The sequence below is a fragment of the Gasterosteus aculeatus genome, chromosome 4 (genome assembly GCF_964276395.1).
Source record: "Gasterosteus aculeatus chromosome 4, fGasAcu3.hap1.1, whole genome shotgun sequence".
NCBI lineage: Eukaryota > Metazoa > Chordata > Actinopteri > Perciformes > Gasterosteidae > Gasterosteus > Gasterosteus aculeatus.
Genome location: NC_135691.1, coordinates 36142208 through 36155527, shown reverse-complemented (window position 1 = coordinate 36155527; position 13320 = coordinate 36142208). Strand labels below are relative to the sequence as shown.

Genomic DNA, 13320 nt, shown 5'->3' with positions numbered 1-13320 from the left:
CTAACCCTAACCCTAACCCTAACCCTAACCCTAACCCTAACCCTAACCCTAACCCTAACCCTAACCCTAACCCTAACCCTAACCCTAACCCTAACCCTAACCCTAACCCTAACCCTAACCCTAACCCTAACCCTAACCCTAACCCTAACCCTAACCCTAACCCTAACCCTAACCCTAACCCTAACCCTAACCCTAACCCTAACCCTAACCCTAACCCTAACCCTAACCCTAACCCTAACCCTAACCCTAACCCTAACCCTAACCCTAACCCTAACCCTAACCCTAACCCTAACCCTAACCCTAACCCTAACCCTAACCCTAACCCTAACCCTAACCCTAACCCTAACCCTAACCCTAACCCTAACCCTAACCCTAACCCTAACCCTAACCCTAACCCTAACCCTAACCCTAACCCTAACCCTAACCCTAACCCTAACCCTAACCCTAACCCTAACCCTAACCCTAACCCTAACCCTAACCCTAACCCTAACCCTAACCCTAACCCTAACCCTAACCCTAACCCTAACCCTAACCCTAACCCTAACCCTAACCCTAACCCTAACCCTAACCCTAACCCTAACCCTAACCCTAACCCTAACCCTAACCCTAACCCTAACCCTAACCCTAACCCTAACCCTAACCCTAACCCTAACCCTAACCCTAACCCTAACCCTAACCCTAACCCTAACCCTAACCCTAACCCTAACCCTAACCCTAACCCTAACCCTAACCCTAACCCTAACCCTAACCCTAACCCTAACCCTAACCCTAACCCTAACCCTAACCCTAACCCTAACCCTAACCCTAACCCTAACCCTAACCCTAACCCTAACCCTAACCCTAACCCTAACCCTAACCCTAACCCTAACCCTAACCCTAACCCTAACCCTAACCCTAACCCTAACCCTAACCCTAACCCTAACCCTAACCCTAACCCTAACCCTAACCCTAACCCTAACCCTAACCCTAACCCTAACCCTAACCCTAACCCTAACCCTAACCCTAACCCTAACCCTAACCCTAACCCTAACCCTAACCCTAACCCTAACCCTAACCCTAACCCTAACCCTAACCCTAACCCTAACCCTAACCCTAACCCTAACCCTAACCCTAACCCTAACCCTAACCCTAACCCTAACCCTAACCCTAACCCTAACCCTAACCCTAACCCTAACCCTAACCCTAACCCTAACCCTAACCCTAACCCTAACCCTAACCCTAACCCTAACCCTAACCCTAACCCTAACCCTAACCCTAACCCTAACCCTAACCCTAACCCTAACCCTAACCCTAACCCTAACCCTAACCCTAACCCTAACCCTAACCCTAACCCTAACCCTAACCCTAACCCTAACCCTAACCCTAACCCTAACCCTAACCCTAACCCTAACCCTAACCCTAACCCTAACCCTAACCCTAACCCTAACCCTAACCCTAACCCTAACCCTAACCCTAACCCTAACCCTAACCCTAACCCTAACCCTAACCCTAACCCTAACCCTAACCCTAACCCTAACCCTAACCCTAACCCTAACCCTAACCCTAACCCTAACCCTAACCCTAACCCTAACCCTAACCCTAACCCTAACCCTAACCCTAACCCTAACCCTAACCCTAACCCTAACCCTAACCCTAACCCTAACCCTAACCCTAACCCTAACCCTAACCCTAACCCTAACCCTAACCCTAACCCTAACCCTAACCCTAACCCTAACCCTAACCCTAACCCTAACCCTAACCCTAACCCTAACCCTAACCCTAACCCTAACCCTAACCCTAACCCTAACCCTAACCCTAACCCTAACCCTAACCCTAACCCTAACCCTAACCCTAACCCTAACCCTAACCCTAACCCTAACCCTAACCCTAACCCTAACCCTAACCCTAACCCTAACCCTAACCCTAACCCTAACCCTAACCCTAACCCTAACCCTAACCCTAACCCTAACCCTAACCCTAACCCTAACCCTAACCCTAACCCTAACCCTAACCCTAACCCTAACCCTAACCCTAACCCTAACCCTAACCCTAACCCTAACCCTAACCCTAACCCTAACCCTAACCCTAACCCTAACCCTAACCCTAACCCTAACCCTAACCCTAACCCTAACCCTAACCCTAACCCTAACCCTAACCCTAACCCTAACCCTAACCCTAACCCTAACCCTAACCCTAACCCTAACCCTAACCCTAACCCTAACCCTAACCCTAACCCTAACCCTAACCCTAACCCTAACCCTAACCCTAACCCTAACCCTAACCCTAACCCTAACCCTAACCCTAACCCTAACCCTAACCCTAACCCTAACCCTAACCCTAACCCTAACCCTAACCCTAACCCTAACCCTAACCCTAACCCTAACCCTAACCCTAACCCTAACCCTAACCCTAACCCTAACCCTAACCCTAACCCTAACCCTAACCCTAACCCTAACCCTAACCCTAACCCTAACCCTAACCCTAACCCTAACCCTAACCCTAACCCTAACCCTAACCCTAACCCTAACCCTAACCCTAACCCTAACCCTAACCCTAACCCTAACCCTAACCCTAACCCTAACCCTAACCCTAACCCTAACCCTAACCCTAACCCTAACCCTAACCCTAACCCTAACCCTAACCCTAACCCTAACCCTAACCCTAACCCTAACCCTAACCCTAACCCTAACCCTAACCCTAACCCGCCCCGCTAACCCTAACCCTAACCCGCCCCGCTAACCCTAACCCCTAACCCTAACCCGCCCCGCTAACCCTAACCCTAACCCGCCCCGCTAACCCTAGCCCACACTTAGCCCCGCTAACCCTAGCCCACACTTAGCCCCGCTAACCCTAGCCCACACTTAGCCCCGCTAACCCTAGCCCACACTTAGCCCCGCTAACCCTAGCCCACACTTAGCCCCGCTAACCCTAGCCCACACTTAGCCCCGCTAACCCTAGCCCACACTTAGCCCCGCTAACCCTAGCCCACACTTAGCCCCGCTAACCCTAGCCCACACTTAGCCCCGCTAACCCTAGCCCACACTTAGCCCCGCTAACCCTAGCCCACACTTAGCCCCGCTAACCCTAGCCCACACTTAGCCCCGCTAACCCTAGCCCACACTTAGCCCCGCTAACCCTAGCCCACACTTAGCCCCGCTAACCCTAGCCCACACTTAGCCCCGCTAACCCTAGCCCACACTTAGCCCCGCTAACCCTAGCCCACACTTAGCCCCGCTAACCCTAGCCCACACTTAGCCCCGCTAACCCTAGCCCACACTTAGCCCCGCTAACCCTAGCCCACACTTAGCCCCGCTAACCCTAGCCCACACTTAGCCCCGCTAACCCTAGCCCACACTTAGCCCCGCTAACCCTAGCCCACACTTAGCCCCGCTAACCCTAGCCCACACTTAGCCCCGCTAACCCTAGCCCACACTTAGCCCCGCTAACCCTAGCCCACACTTAGCCCCGCTAACCCTAGCCCACACTTAGCCCCGCTAACCCTAGCCCACACTTAGCCCCGCTAACCCTAGCCCACACTTAGCCCCGCTAACCCTAGCCCACACTTAGCCCCGCTAACCCTAGCCCACACTTAGCCCCGCTAACCCTAGCCCACACTTAGCCCCGCTAACCCTAGCCCACACTTAGCCCCGCTAACCCTAGCCCACACTTAGCCCCGCTAACCCTAGCCCACACTTAGCCCCGCTAACCCTAGCCCACACTTAGCCCCGCTAACCCTAGCCCACACTTAGCCCCGCTAACCCTAGCCCACACTTAGCCCCGCTAACCCTAGCCCACACTTAGCCCCGCTAACCCTAGCCCACACTTAGCCCCGCTAACCCTAGCCCACACTTAGCCCCGCTAACCCTAGCCCACACTTAGCCCCGCTAACCCTAGCCCACACTTAGCCCCGCTAACCCTAGCCCACACTTAGCCCCGCTAACCCTAGCCCACACTTAGCCCCGCTAACCCTAGCCCACACTTAGCCCCGCTAACCCTAGCCCACACTTAGCCCCGCTAACCCTAGCCCACACTTAGCCCCGCTAACCCTAGCCCACACTTAGCCCCGCTAACCCTAGCCCACACTTAGCCCCGCTAACCCTAGCCCACACTTAGCCCCGCTAACCCTAGCCCACACTTAGCCCCGCTAACCCTAGCCCACACTTAGCCCCGCTAACCCTAGCCCACACTTAGCCCCGCTAACCCTAGCCCACACTTAGCCCCGCTAACCCTAGCCCACACTTAGCCCCGCTAACCCTAGCCCACACTTAGCCCCGCTAACCCTAGCCCACACTTAGCCCCGCTAACCCTAGCCCACACTTAGCCCCGCTAACCCTAGCCCACACTTAGCCCCGCTAACCCTAGCCCACACTTAGCCCCGCTAACCCTAGCCCACACTTAGCCCCGCTAACCCTAGCCCACACTTAGCCCCGCTAACCCTAGCCCACACTTAGCCCCGCTAACCCTAGCCCACACTTAGCCCCGCTAACCCTAGCCCACACTTAGCCCCGCTAACCCTAGCCCACACTTAGCCCCGCTAACCCTAGCCCACACTTAGCCCCGCTAACCCTAGCCCACACTTAGCCCCGCTAACCCTAGCCCACACTTAGCCCCGCTAACCCTAGCCCACACTTAGCCCCGCTAACCCTAGCCCACACTTAGCCCCGCTAACCCTAGCCCACACTTAGCCCCGCTAACCCTAGCCCACACTTAGCCCCGCTAACCCTAGCCCACACTTAGCCCCGCTAACCCTAGCCCACACTTAGCCCCGCTAACCCTAGCCCACACTTAGCCCCGCTAACCCTAGCCCACACTTAGCCCCGCTAACCCTAGCCCACACTTAGCCCCGCTAACCCTAGCCCACACTTAGCCCCGCTAACCCTAGCCCACACTTAGCCCCGCTAACCCTAGCCCACACTTAGCCCCGCTAACCCTAGCCCACACTTAGCCCCGCTAACCCTAGCCCACACTTAGCCCCGCTAACCCTAGCCCACACTTAGCCCCGCTAACCCTAGCCCACACTTAGCCCCGCTAACCCTAGCCCACACTTAGCCCCGCTAACCCTAGCCCACACTTAGCCCCGCTAACCCTAGCCCACACTTAGCCCCGCTAACCCTAGCCCACACTTAGCCCCGCTAACCCTAGCCCACACTTAGCCCCGCTAACCCTAGCCCACACTTAGCCCCGCTAACCCTAGCCCACACTTAGCCCCGCTAACCCTAGCCCACACTTAGCCCCGCTAACCCTAGCCCACACTTAGCCCCGCTAACCCTAGCCCACACTTAGCCCCGCTAACCCTAGCCCACACTTAGCCCCGCTAACCCTAGCCCACACTTAGCCCCGCTAACCCTAGCCCACACTTAGCCCCGCTAACCCTAGCCCACACTTAGCCCCGCTAACCCTAGCCCACACTTAGCCCCGCTAACCCTAGCCCACACTTAGCCCCGCTAACCCTAGCCCACACTTAGCCCCGCTAACCCTAGCCCACACTTAGCCCCGCTAACCCTAGCCCACACTTAGCCCCGCTAACCCTAGCCCACACTTAGCCCCGCTAACCCTAGCCCACACTTAGCCCCGCTAACCCTAGCCCACACTTAGCCCCGCTAACCCTAGCCCACACTTAGCCCCGCTAACCCTAGCCCACACTTAGCCCCGCTAACCCTAGCCCACACTTAGCCCCGCTAACCCTAGCCCACACTTAGCCCCGCTAACCCTAGCCCACACTTAGCCCCGCTAACCCTAGCCCACACTTAGCCCCGCTAACCCTAGCCCACACTTAGCCCCGCTAACCCTAGCCCACACTTAGCCCCGCTAACCCTAGCCCACACTTAGCCCCGCTAACCCTAGCCCACACTTAGCCCCGCTAACCCTAGCCCACACTTAGCCCCGCTAACCCTAGCCCACACTTAGCCCCGCTAACCCTAGCCCACACTTAGCCCCGCTAACCCTAGCCCACACTTAGCCCCGCTAACCCTAGCCCACACTTAGCCCCGCTAACCCTAGCCCACACTTAGCCCCGCTAACCCTAGCCCACACTTAGCCCCGCTAACCCTAGCCCACACTTAGCCCCGCTAACCCTAGCCCACACTTAGCCCCGCTAACCCTAGCCCACACTTAGCCCCGCTAACCCTAGCCCACACTTAGCCCCGCTAACCCTAGCCCACACTTAGCCCCGCTAACCCTAGCCCACACTTAGCCCCGCTAACCCTAGCCCACACTTAGCCCCGCTAACCCTAGCCCACACAAGAAAATGTTCTTACCTTCTGCCAAATCCGGTCAGCTGGTCGATGATTTGGCAAAGCTTGTAGAGAGTTGTATTCTATCGTCCTGCAAGAAATAACAAGACTACATTACCCAATCATCGAGAAAAGGGTTGAAACACTGACATTATCTTCCTGCACCTGCAGGTTTACATTTAGCAATACAAACACATTCCTAAAACATTGGCCAAAGGAAAATTGTTAAAACAGAATAGTTCAGGACATACAACCAAAGACAAGAAGCACCAGAAGTTAACACATTTTTCTAGACCAGTCACACAGCCTGCATGACAAGCATTACATACCCATTACTGGGGAAAAAAAAAGTCTTACCTGTTACTCGCTTAGTTGGCAGGAGCATAAGGCAATTTCCACAGTAGGCTAAAGTTGCTTGCCCCTGATGTGGTAGTATAATAGTACTTTAGCAAACAAGAAATATTTAAACACTGACAAGAATGCATCTTTACACACACAGGGAAAGCGCAGATAAAGACTGGATTAGTTCAGTACATATTAGCAGCAGATGCAGTTAAACAACCGTCGGGTATTCTAACAGAACATTGTATTAGACTTTCACAGCTTGCATGACATAACAAAAGCAGTACTGAGAAAGGGTCTTACCTCTCATCAGCTGGCAATTTTCACAGGAGGCTGAAGTTGCTTGGCCACTCCTAGGGAGCCCGAGGCAGGACCCGGTTGCCTTCTCTGGACCGTACTGCGTGGAATCACAGAACTACTTTACCCAACCGGAATGTTTTCCAAACACTGATGGCAGCTTTTTGCACATACAGGGAAACTGCAAATATTAAATGAAGCAGTTAAGAGGGCGGCATAGTTCAGGACATACAATTACATATTAGAAGATTCAGTTAACACATTATGCAACAGTCAGGCTCTTGACAGTTCGAAAAAGAACATTTTATTAGACCTTTCACACAGCTTGCATGACAAGCATTACATATCAAAAACACTGGGGAAGAAAAAAAAAAAAAAAAGGTCTCACCGTTTACTCAAGACGGCTGGTAATTTCCACTGTCACAGGAGGCTGAAACCGCTTGACCACTCCTGGGATCAAGGCAGGAGCCGAATCACAAATCATTCTGAAAAATCTTTGAAACACTGAAAAGATGGCATCTTCTTGCACACAGACACACACACACAGGCTAAAGTTATTAGCAATACCAACACATTGGCCAAATAGTTAAACAGCAGGTAAAGGATCCAAATTGTTCTTCAGGACAGGCCACAACCCTCAGGCATTCTTTACAGTTAGAAAGACATTTTATCAGAGCCATTACACAGCCTGCATGCCAAGCATTACATTTAAAAAAAAAACACACACCTTTATTAAGAACCCAGGCCTCGCCCATCTTCTCCAAGATCCATGAGCCTCCTTTGACCTTGACAGTTCGGTCAGTTGAGGTCGACCGCCCATAATCAGCAATTGCAGTGGTGTCCTACAAGATTAAAATTACATTCCAGGTACACCGTAAATTTGACTGTCAAATTAGACTATGTTGTAAGGTCGTAACCTACAGTGTTGGGAACGAATATTGTAACATTGAGGTTTACTTAAATTTCTATTTTTTTATGTCCAGCTAACAGTTTAAAAAGTTTTTGCAGGAGAAATATTTTAAAGCAACCATTTTAAATATCTTCAGAAAACTCCCATTTGTGATATATTGTGCAACAAACTCACTTTCAGTTAATGATTTTAAAATGAGTTTTAATTACGGTCACAGAAATGTGTATTTACAGTGCATTTTACACATTGTCACTTACACTATAGAACATCACAATCACCAAGCAATTCAAACAGTTAAAACATTATGAAAATGCTTTGTTAGATTTATGAGCTGTGTCTGTGGTAGTGTGGTTAACTCAAGTCAGTCATACCTTTTTGTATTCATGGCACCACGGTCGCCACCAGGTTTCTTGCCCATCGCATATTGAACCAACTCAAATTAGTAAATGACAATAGAATATTGAACAAAAATGAAATTATCTGCAACTGATAAGTTACTCAATTTCTCACAGGCATTCCACAAAGGGAGGTCAAACATTTTAGACATCAACTAACCTGTTTGGCCTCCTACTTGTCCCTGAAATGCAGTGGTAGAATTTAAGCAATTGCCAAAATCTTGATCCATGAAATGAAGTCAGATGTTGCCCTTTAACCTAAAGGTTGTCTTCATCTTGCAGTGAAGATATCTAGTGACTCTGGCAAGCATTTGGAAGTGTTAGTTTTCCAATGTTCACCTTGATTCTGCAGGTGTGGAACCAGCCATAGCAGTCTGAGAGGAGATCACAAGCAATAAGTAAAGTTCATCATGCGAGTAAATCCACTCTAGGGGTAGCATTGGCCAATTTCTATATGGGCTGTCTACTTCCCTGATCTAAGAGAAGGAGGGAGAAATAGTTGGAGGGCTGTTGTATTCGAATGCATTAGTTTTAGCTGATGCATAGTGTGTAGATCAAATCATGAGAAGATGAGCAACTGGAAGAAAAACATTTGTAACCACCGGTAGCACAGGGCTAAACATTCTCATAAATTATCCAACAACCACAGATAAACAGGTGACTGAAGTCAGACTGAGGCAAAAGGATTCCCCAAGGTTAACATTTAGTTAAAATATAGTAAGCATACAAAACAATGAAACTAATTTCCATCAGCTGTAGAAATAACCAAATGCACCTCTACAAACAAATTGAGTGCTACTGATGACTAGGCCGCACCGGGGTGAGAACAGGGACAGGCTCTGGCACAGGGCGCTCACAGACTTGGTTTCTCCACAAAAACAATATAAAATCAAGGCATGAGATGTTAAAAGAAAATGCAGACAAACACAACGGACAATGGGATGAGCAGATGAAAGGCCCAGTCACCAGACCCACCATCTGGGATGCTACTCTGCAGACAGCCTCAAACACCCCTAAAAAAAAAAAAAAAACAAATTACCAAAAGTAATCATCAGCAAACTAACTAATTACAAACATGAAGAAACTCCAGACAGGAACTGAATAAGCTACAGAAAACAGCAGTGGCTTCTAACGCCAGCCTGGAGTTACTTGTAGGCTCCTCCACCTGGTCCGGCCCACACATGGTTTGGGCCTCCCTGACAAGCTGGGAGACAAATCAGTTTTTGAAGAACTGTAAATAAAATTTAAAAAACCCACCTACCAGCTCATTGGATTCTTCAGCCAGACTCCAACACAGAAAGGGACAAGCGTGGTGACAGCAGCTTCATCATGTGCAGCTTTTATACCCTGTATAATGGATGAACCAGGAAGTAGGAGGTACCAAGACCTGCCTGAACCTACAGTAGCTCAGGAGGGACATTTCCTCCAAAGATGATTTATTATTCAAATCATTAATTTATAATCATGCAAACCGAGCTTCTTCACAACAACAAAATCAACCTGCCTTTCTGTATTGTGACGTGGGGGTAGAGAGGGTGCGCCGGGAACCACAAGGTTGGTGGTTCGAGACCCGGCTGCTCCATGTCCCATGTTCAAGTGTCCCTGAGCAAGACACCCAACCCCTAATTGCTCCCCGGGCCAAAATGTAAAAAAAAAGCTATGGGTTAAAAATGCAATGTAAGTCGCTTTGGATAAAAGTGTCAGCTAAATGACCTGTAACGTAATAATGTGATGTAACATTTGGATGATTTAATTTATTTCTAGCTGTCCACCCAGTTAGCGTTGATCCAAATCATACTACACTTGGTAGTATTTGAGATCTCTTAATGTGAACAGTGGAAACATTTTTCACTTCCAATGGAGGTCTGGTAAATGCGTGTAAATGATGTGCAATCTGATGGTGATGCGTCTCCGAAAGAGGAAAAATATTCCCCGCAACTCTTTAAAAAGAAAGTTTAGTCTCGATGCAAAGAAGCGTGGGTCTCCTCTGACTCTGCTCTGCCTGGTGCGCGAGCCACGACGCTCATATGAGCTTGACTCGCTGAGGACGGGAACTGCAGAACTTTCTGTCACGTCATATCACAAAGAAAGATATGGCATACAACCATAAAGCTGTATAAGCGTGTAGATGGAGAAGTCCTGCTCTATTTCTCCCCAGGCGTTCCACTCTTGTGACGTCATTGCTCAGCTCAGACATGAATGACGAGGATGTGTACTGATCGATTACAAAAGGATCAGTTGTATTACATCAACACGATTACAAGGAAACTGTAATTCTAATTGTTTCACGTGGTATTTCATTTACATACTATTTACACGCTAGTACAAGTACGCAGAGGTGTCAAGTAACGCAGTACAAATACTTCGTTACTGTACTTAAGTAGAAATTTTGGGTATCTATACTTTACTGGAGTATTTATTTTTCAGACGACTTTTTACTTCTACTCCTTACATTTTAAAAACAGTCTCGTTACTTCCGGCTTGTCGCAGTTCAAAAACACAAACACAAAAAAACCCATCTAGATAAATGGCGCTATTCGGACAGAGAATGTGATTGTGGTTGGATGAGAAGTATAAACATTTAGCATCCAGACACCCAATTGGTTTTGTCAGCGATGCGCCGGCAGATCGGAGCGACACCGGGTGGGAAAAGTGGACGGTGGAAAGTTGGTATTTAGCGACATGGACCCTCCTCCTCTTCCTCCTCCTCTTCCTCACTCAGATTCCATGTAACGTTAGATGAGTATCTTCATGACCGTGGGTTTGTCCTAAATGTTTTATTGAGAGTCAGGCACAACACAGCGACTTGCAAGCAGCGTATTAAATAAAGTGATGTGTGTCTTAATGCGGCTTTGCAAATGAACACAAAGGGATTCTGTATTTGCGCCTGAAAACACTGGTTATTTGGCCAATGTTTTGATAACCGACCGCTGCCAGTTCAGTGTTTCCCATCATTATAAACAGGTTGCCCCCCCCCCATGACGTAGTAAACCGGGGGGGGGACACTGCAGTCTACCTCATCAATGGGAACAACGTGTGTGTCCGCCCTCTGACTCTTGTCACTGGAAAATGGGTTGTGGTTTTATCTGTTTAAGTTAGATACATTTGTTGTTTTGTTGTGTCTCTGAATATCGCCATGTTTCCACCATCCCAACGGCAGATCACGTGATCTGCAGGCGCCTTCTGATCACATTGTAACGGACTGATGTGTTGTGTGAGCGAGGTTACGCATTAAGAGTTTGTCCTTAATGGAATTTCTTACATTACTTTTATTTTTATACTTTAAGTAGTTTTGAAACCAGTACTTTTATACTTTAACTTAAGTAAAAAGATTGAGTTGATACTTCAACTTCTACAGGAGTCTTTTTAAACCCTAGTATCTGTACTTCTACTTGAGTAATGAATGTGAATACTTTTGACACCTCTGCAAGTACGATATCGACATAGAGTTCCTGTAGATGTGATATGAATAGAATATTCAATGTCAGAATCAACGTCAGATCTGTTACTTCAGCACTAATGACATGAAAATGACTGAAAGCTCTTAGATGAACTGGTTAAACTGCAGAAGTAGAAGAGATTTAGATTTGTATTACTATTCATTTTTGCATATCTAAACAGAAGTTCAGTGTTGGAACTCAATGGAAATACACCATTTAAAATTCAACCATATTTTACAAGCTGCTCAATAATGTCATTCATAAAATGTTAAAGTAGTTTAGCTGATACATGTCGTCCAGTACATTTTCAATGTAGGTAGTAACTCTCTCCGCAGAAGTTCATTGTGAATCCTCTTATTTCTCTCCTTTGTCAGGATGATCCGTCCCTTGATGATGTGTTTCGTCCTAAGCGGTGTCTACGGCAGCAGTAAACCGACAGAGAGGCCAACTGATTCTATTCACAGGAAGATACACACACTGAACGTTATTATTATTATTATCATAAGAATGATGAGGTCACCCGAGCCTCTGCTGGCTCTCGCCAGGGAGGAGCCTCTCGAAGGCTTTTGCCTGGTCTTCACCCAGAAAGGCTTTGTGGTTGTAGACGTAGTTCTTGTTGTCGTTGTGGTCCAGATGCCTGAGTGGTCCTTCTTCATGGACTCTACTCTTCTCAGTCGGTTTACTGCTGTCGTAGGATTGTAAATCTAGTTCTTCAAGTATATTGTAGCAAACCGTAGTCAACTTTAATCAAATTACATCATTAGTACAATGATCCTCTGATTGATTACCTCATTAGTACAATGATCCTCTGATTGATTACCTCGTTAGTACAATGATCTTCTGATTGATTACCTCATTAGTACAATGAGCCGCTGATTGATTACCCCAATAGAAGACCTTGAGCCGGACTCTGATTTTAACTACATCACATGATGTCGAGGAACGAGACACGTTTCAGAGTCACATACAGAAACGGAGATCTGAACGCAGAGAAGCACAAGTTTGGATCTTTTCTTCATCCTGAAGATCAGAAATACATCAAGGACATCGTGGCGCATGTGAGAATGATGTCACTGACATGACGTCACTGCCTGAATGTGATGTCACTGATGTGATGTGTTGTAACTGAAGTCCTGTTGTATACTGTCTCAGGATACCATAGAGGACATCGTCATCAACCCAAACAAGTAAATCGGTAAGATGGCTGCACCCCCTCCAGTCTCCTGGTCCTGATGGAGGGTTTTAGCTTTAGGTGGAGTGAGGAGGTCCTCATCTTGCCAATAGAACCTCTGCTGACTGTGTTTCTTGCTTCATTTAGAACAATATCCTATTGTTATTAAATATTTACAAGCTGCATCACAAACATAACATGATCGGCTATTCTTCTAGTCCCGTTAAAGAATCTGACTCCTTGATGCTCCCCTATGGGAACACATTTAAATAGGGTTTTATAAACTGCCATCACGTCTCCAGATGACATGCATGATCATGCTGAAGCCAAAAACCTTCTGCACGTGTCAGACTCCAACCAGGTGAAACGCATTTAACTCTTTACTCACAGCTAGTTTATAGCAGCATGTTTAACTTCAGTCCTCTGCTTCCTGTTTACCTCCAAACTCACCTCTTAATTTTTTATTCTTTACTCACCTCCTCATGTTTAACTCTTTACTTACCTCTGCTTGTTTACACATTTAGCCACCTTTGTGTATTCTGTAAACCTACAG

The 13320-nt window shown here is 48.2% G+C and overlaps 1 long non-coding RNA gene across 5 annotated transcripts; it reads right to left on the bottom strand.

Annotated features, from left to right (window-relative positions):
- Positions 1-6135: 6135 nt before the first annotated feature.
- On the bottom strand, positions 6136-9774 carry LOC120816900 (uncharacterized). 5 transcript variants are annotated; one of them, XR_013467350.1, is made up of 8 exons: positions 9418-9774; positions 8317-9169; positions 8133-8194; positions 7579-7693; positions 7240-7301; positions 6858-6951; positions 6570-6633; positions 6136-6303 (listed from the first exon to the last, which is right to left on the bottom strand). It is a non-coding gene; the product is annotated as an uncharacterized LOC120816900 (long non-coding RNA). The 5 variants fall into 5 exon arrangements; XR_013467352.1 differs by having other exon boundaries at positions 8133-8170; XR_013467351.1 differs by having other exon boundaries at positions 8133-8530; positions 9132-9169.
- Between the last annotated feature and the right edge of the window lie 3546 nt (positions 9775-13320).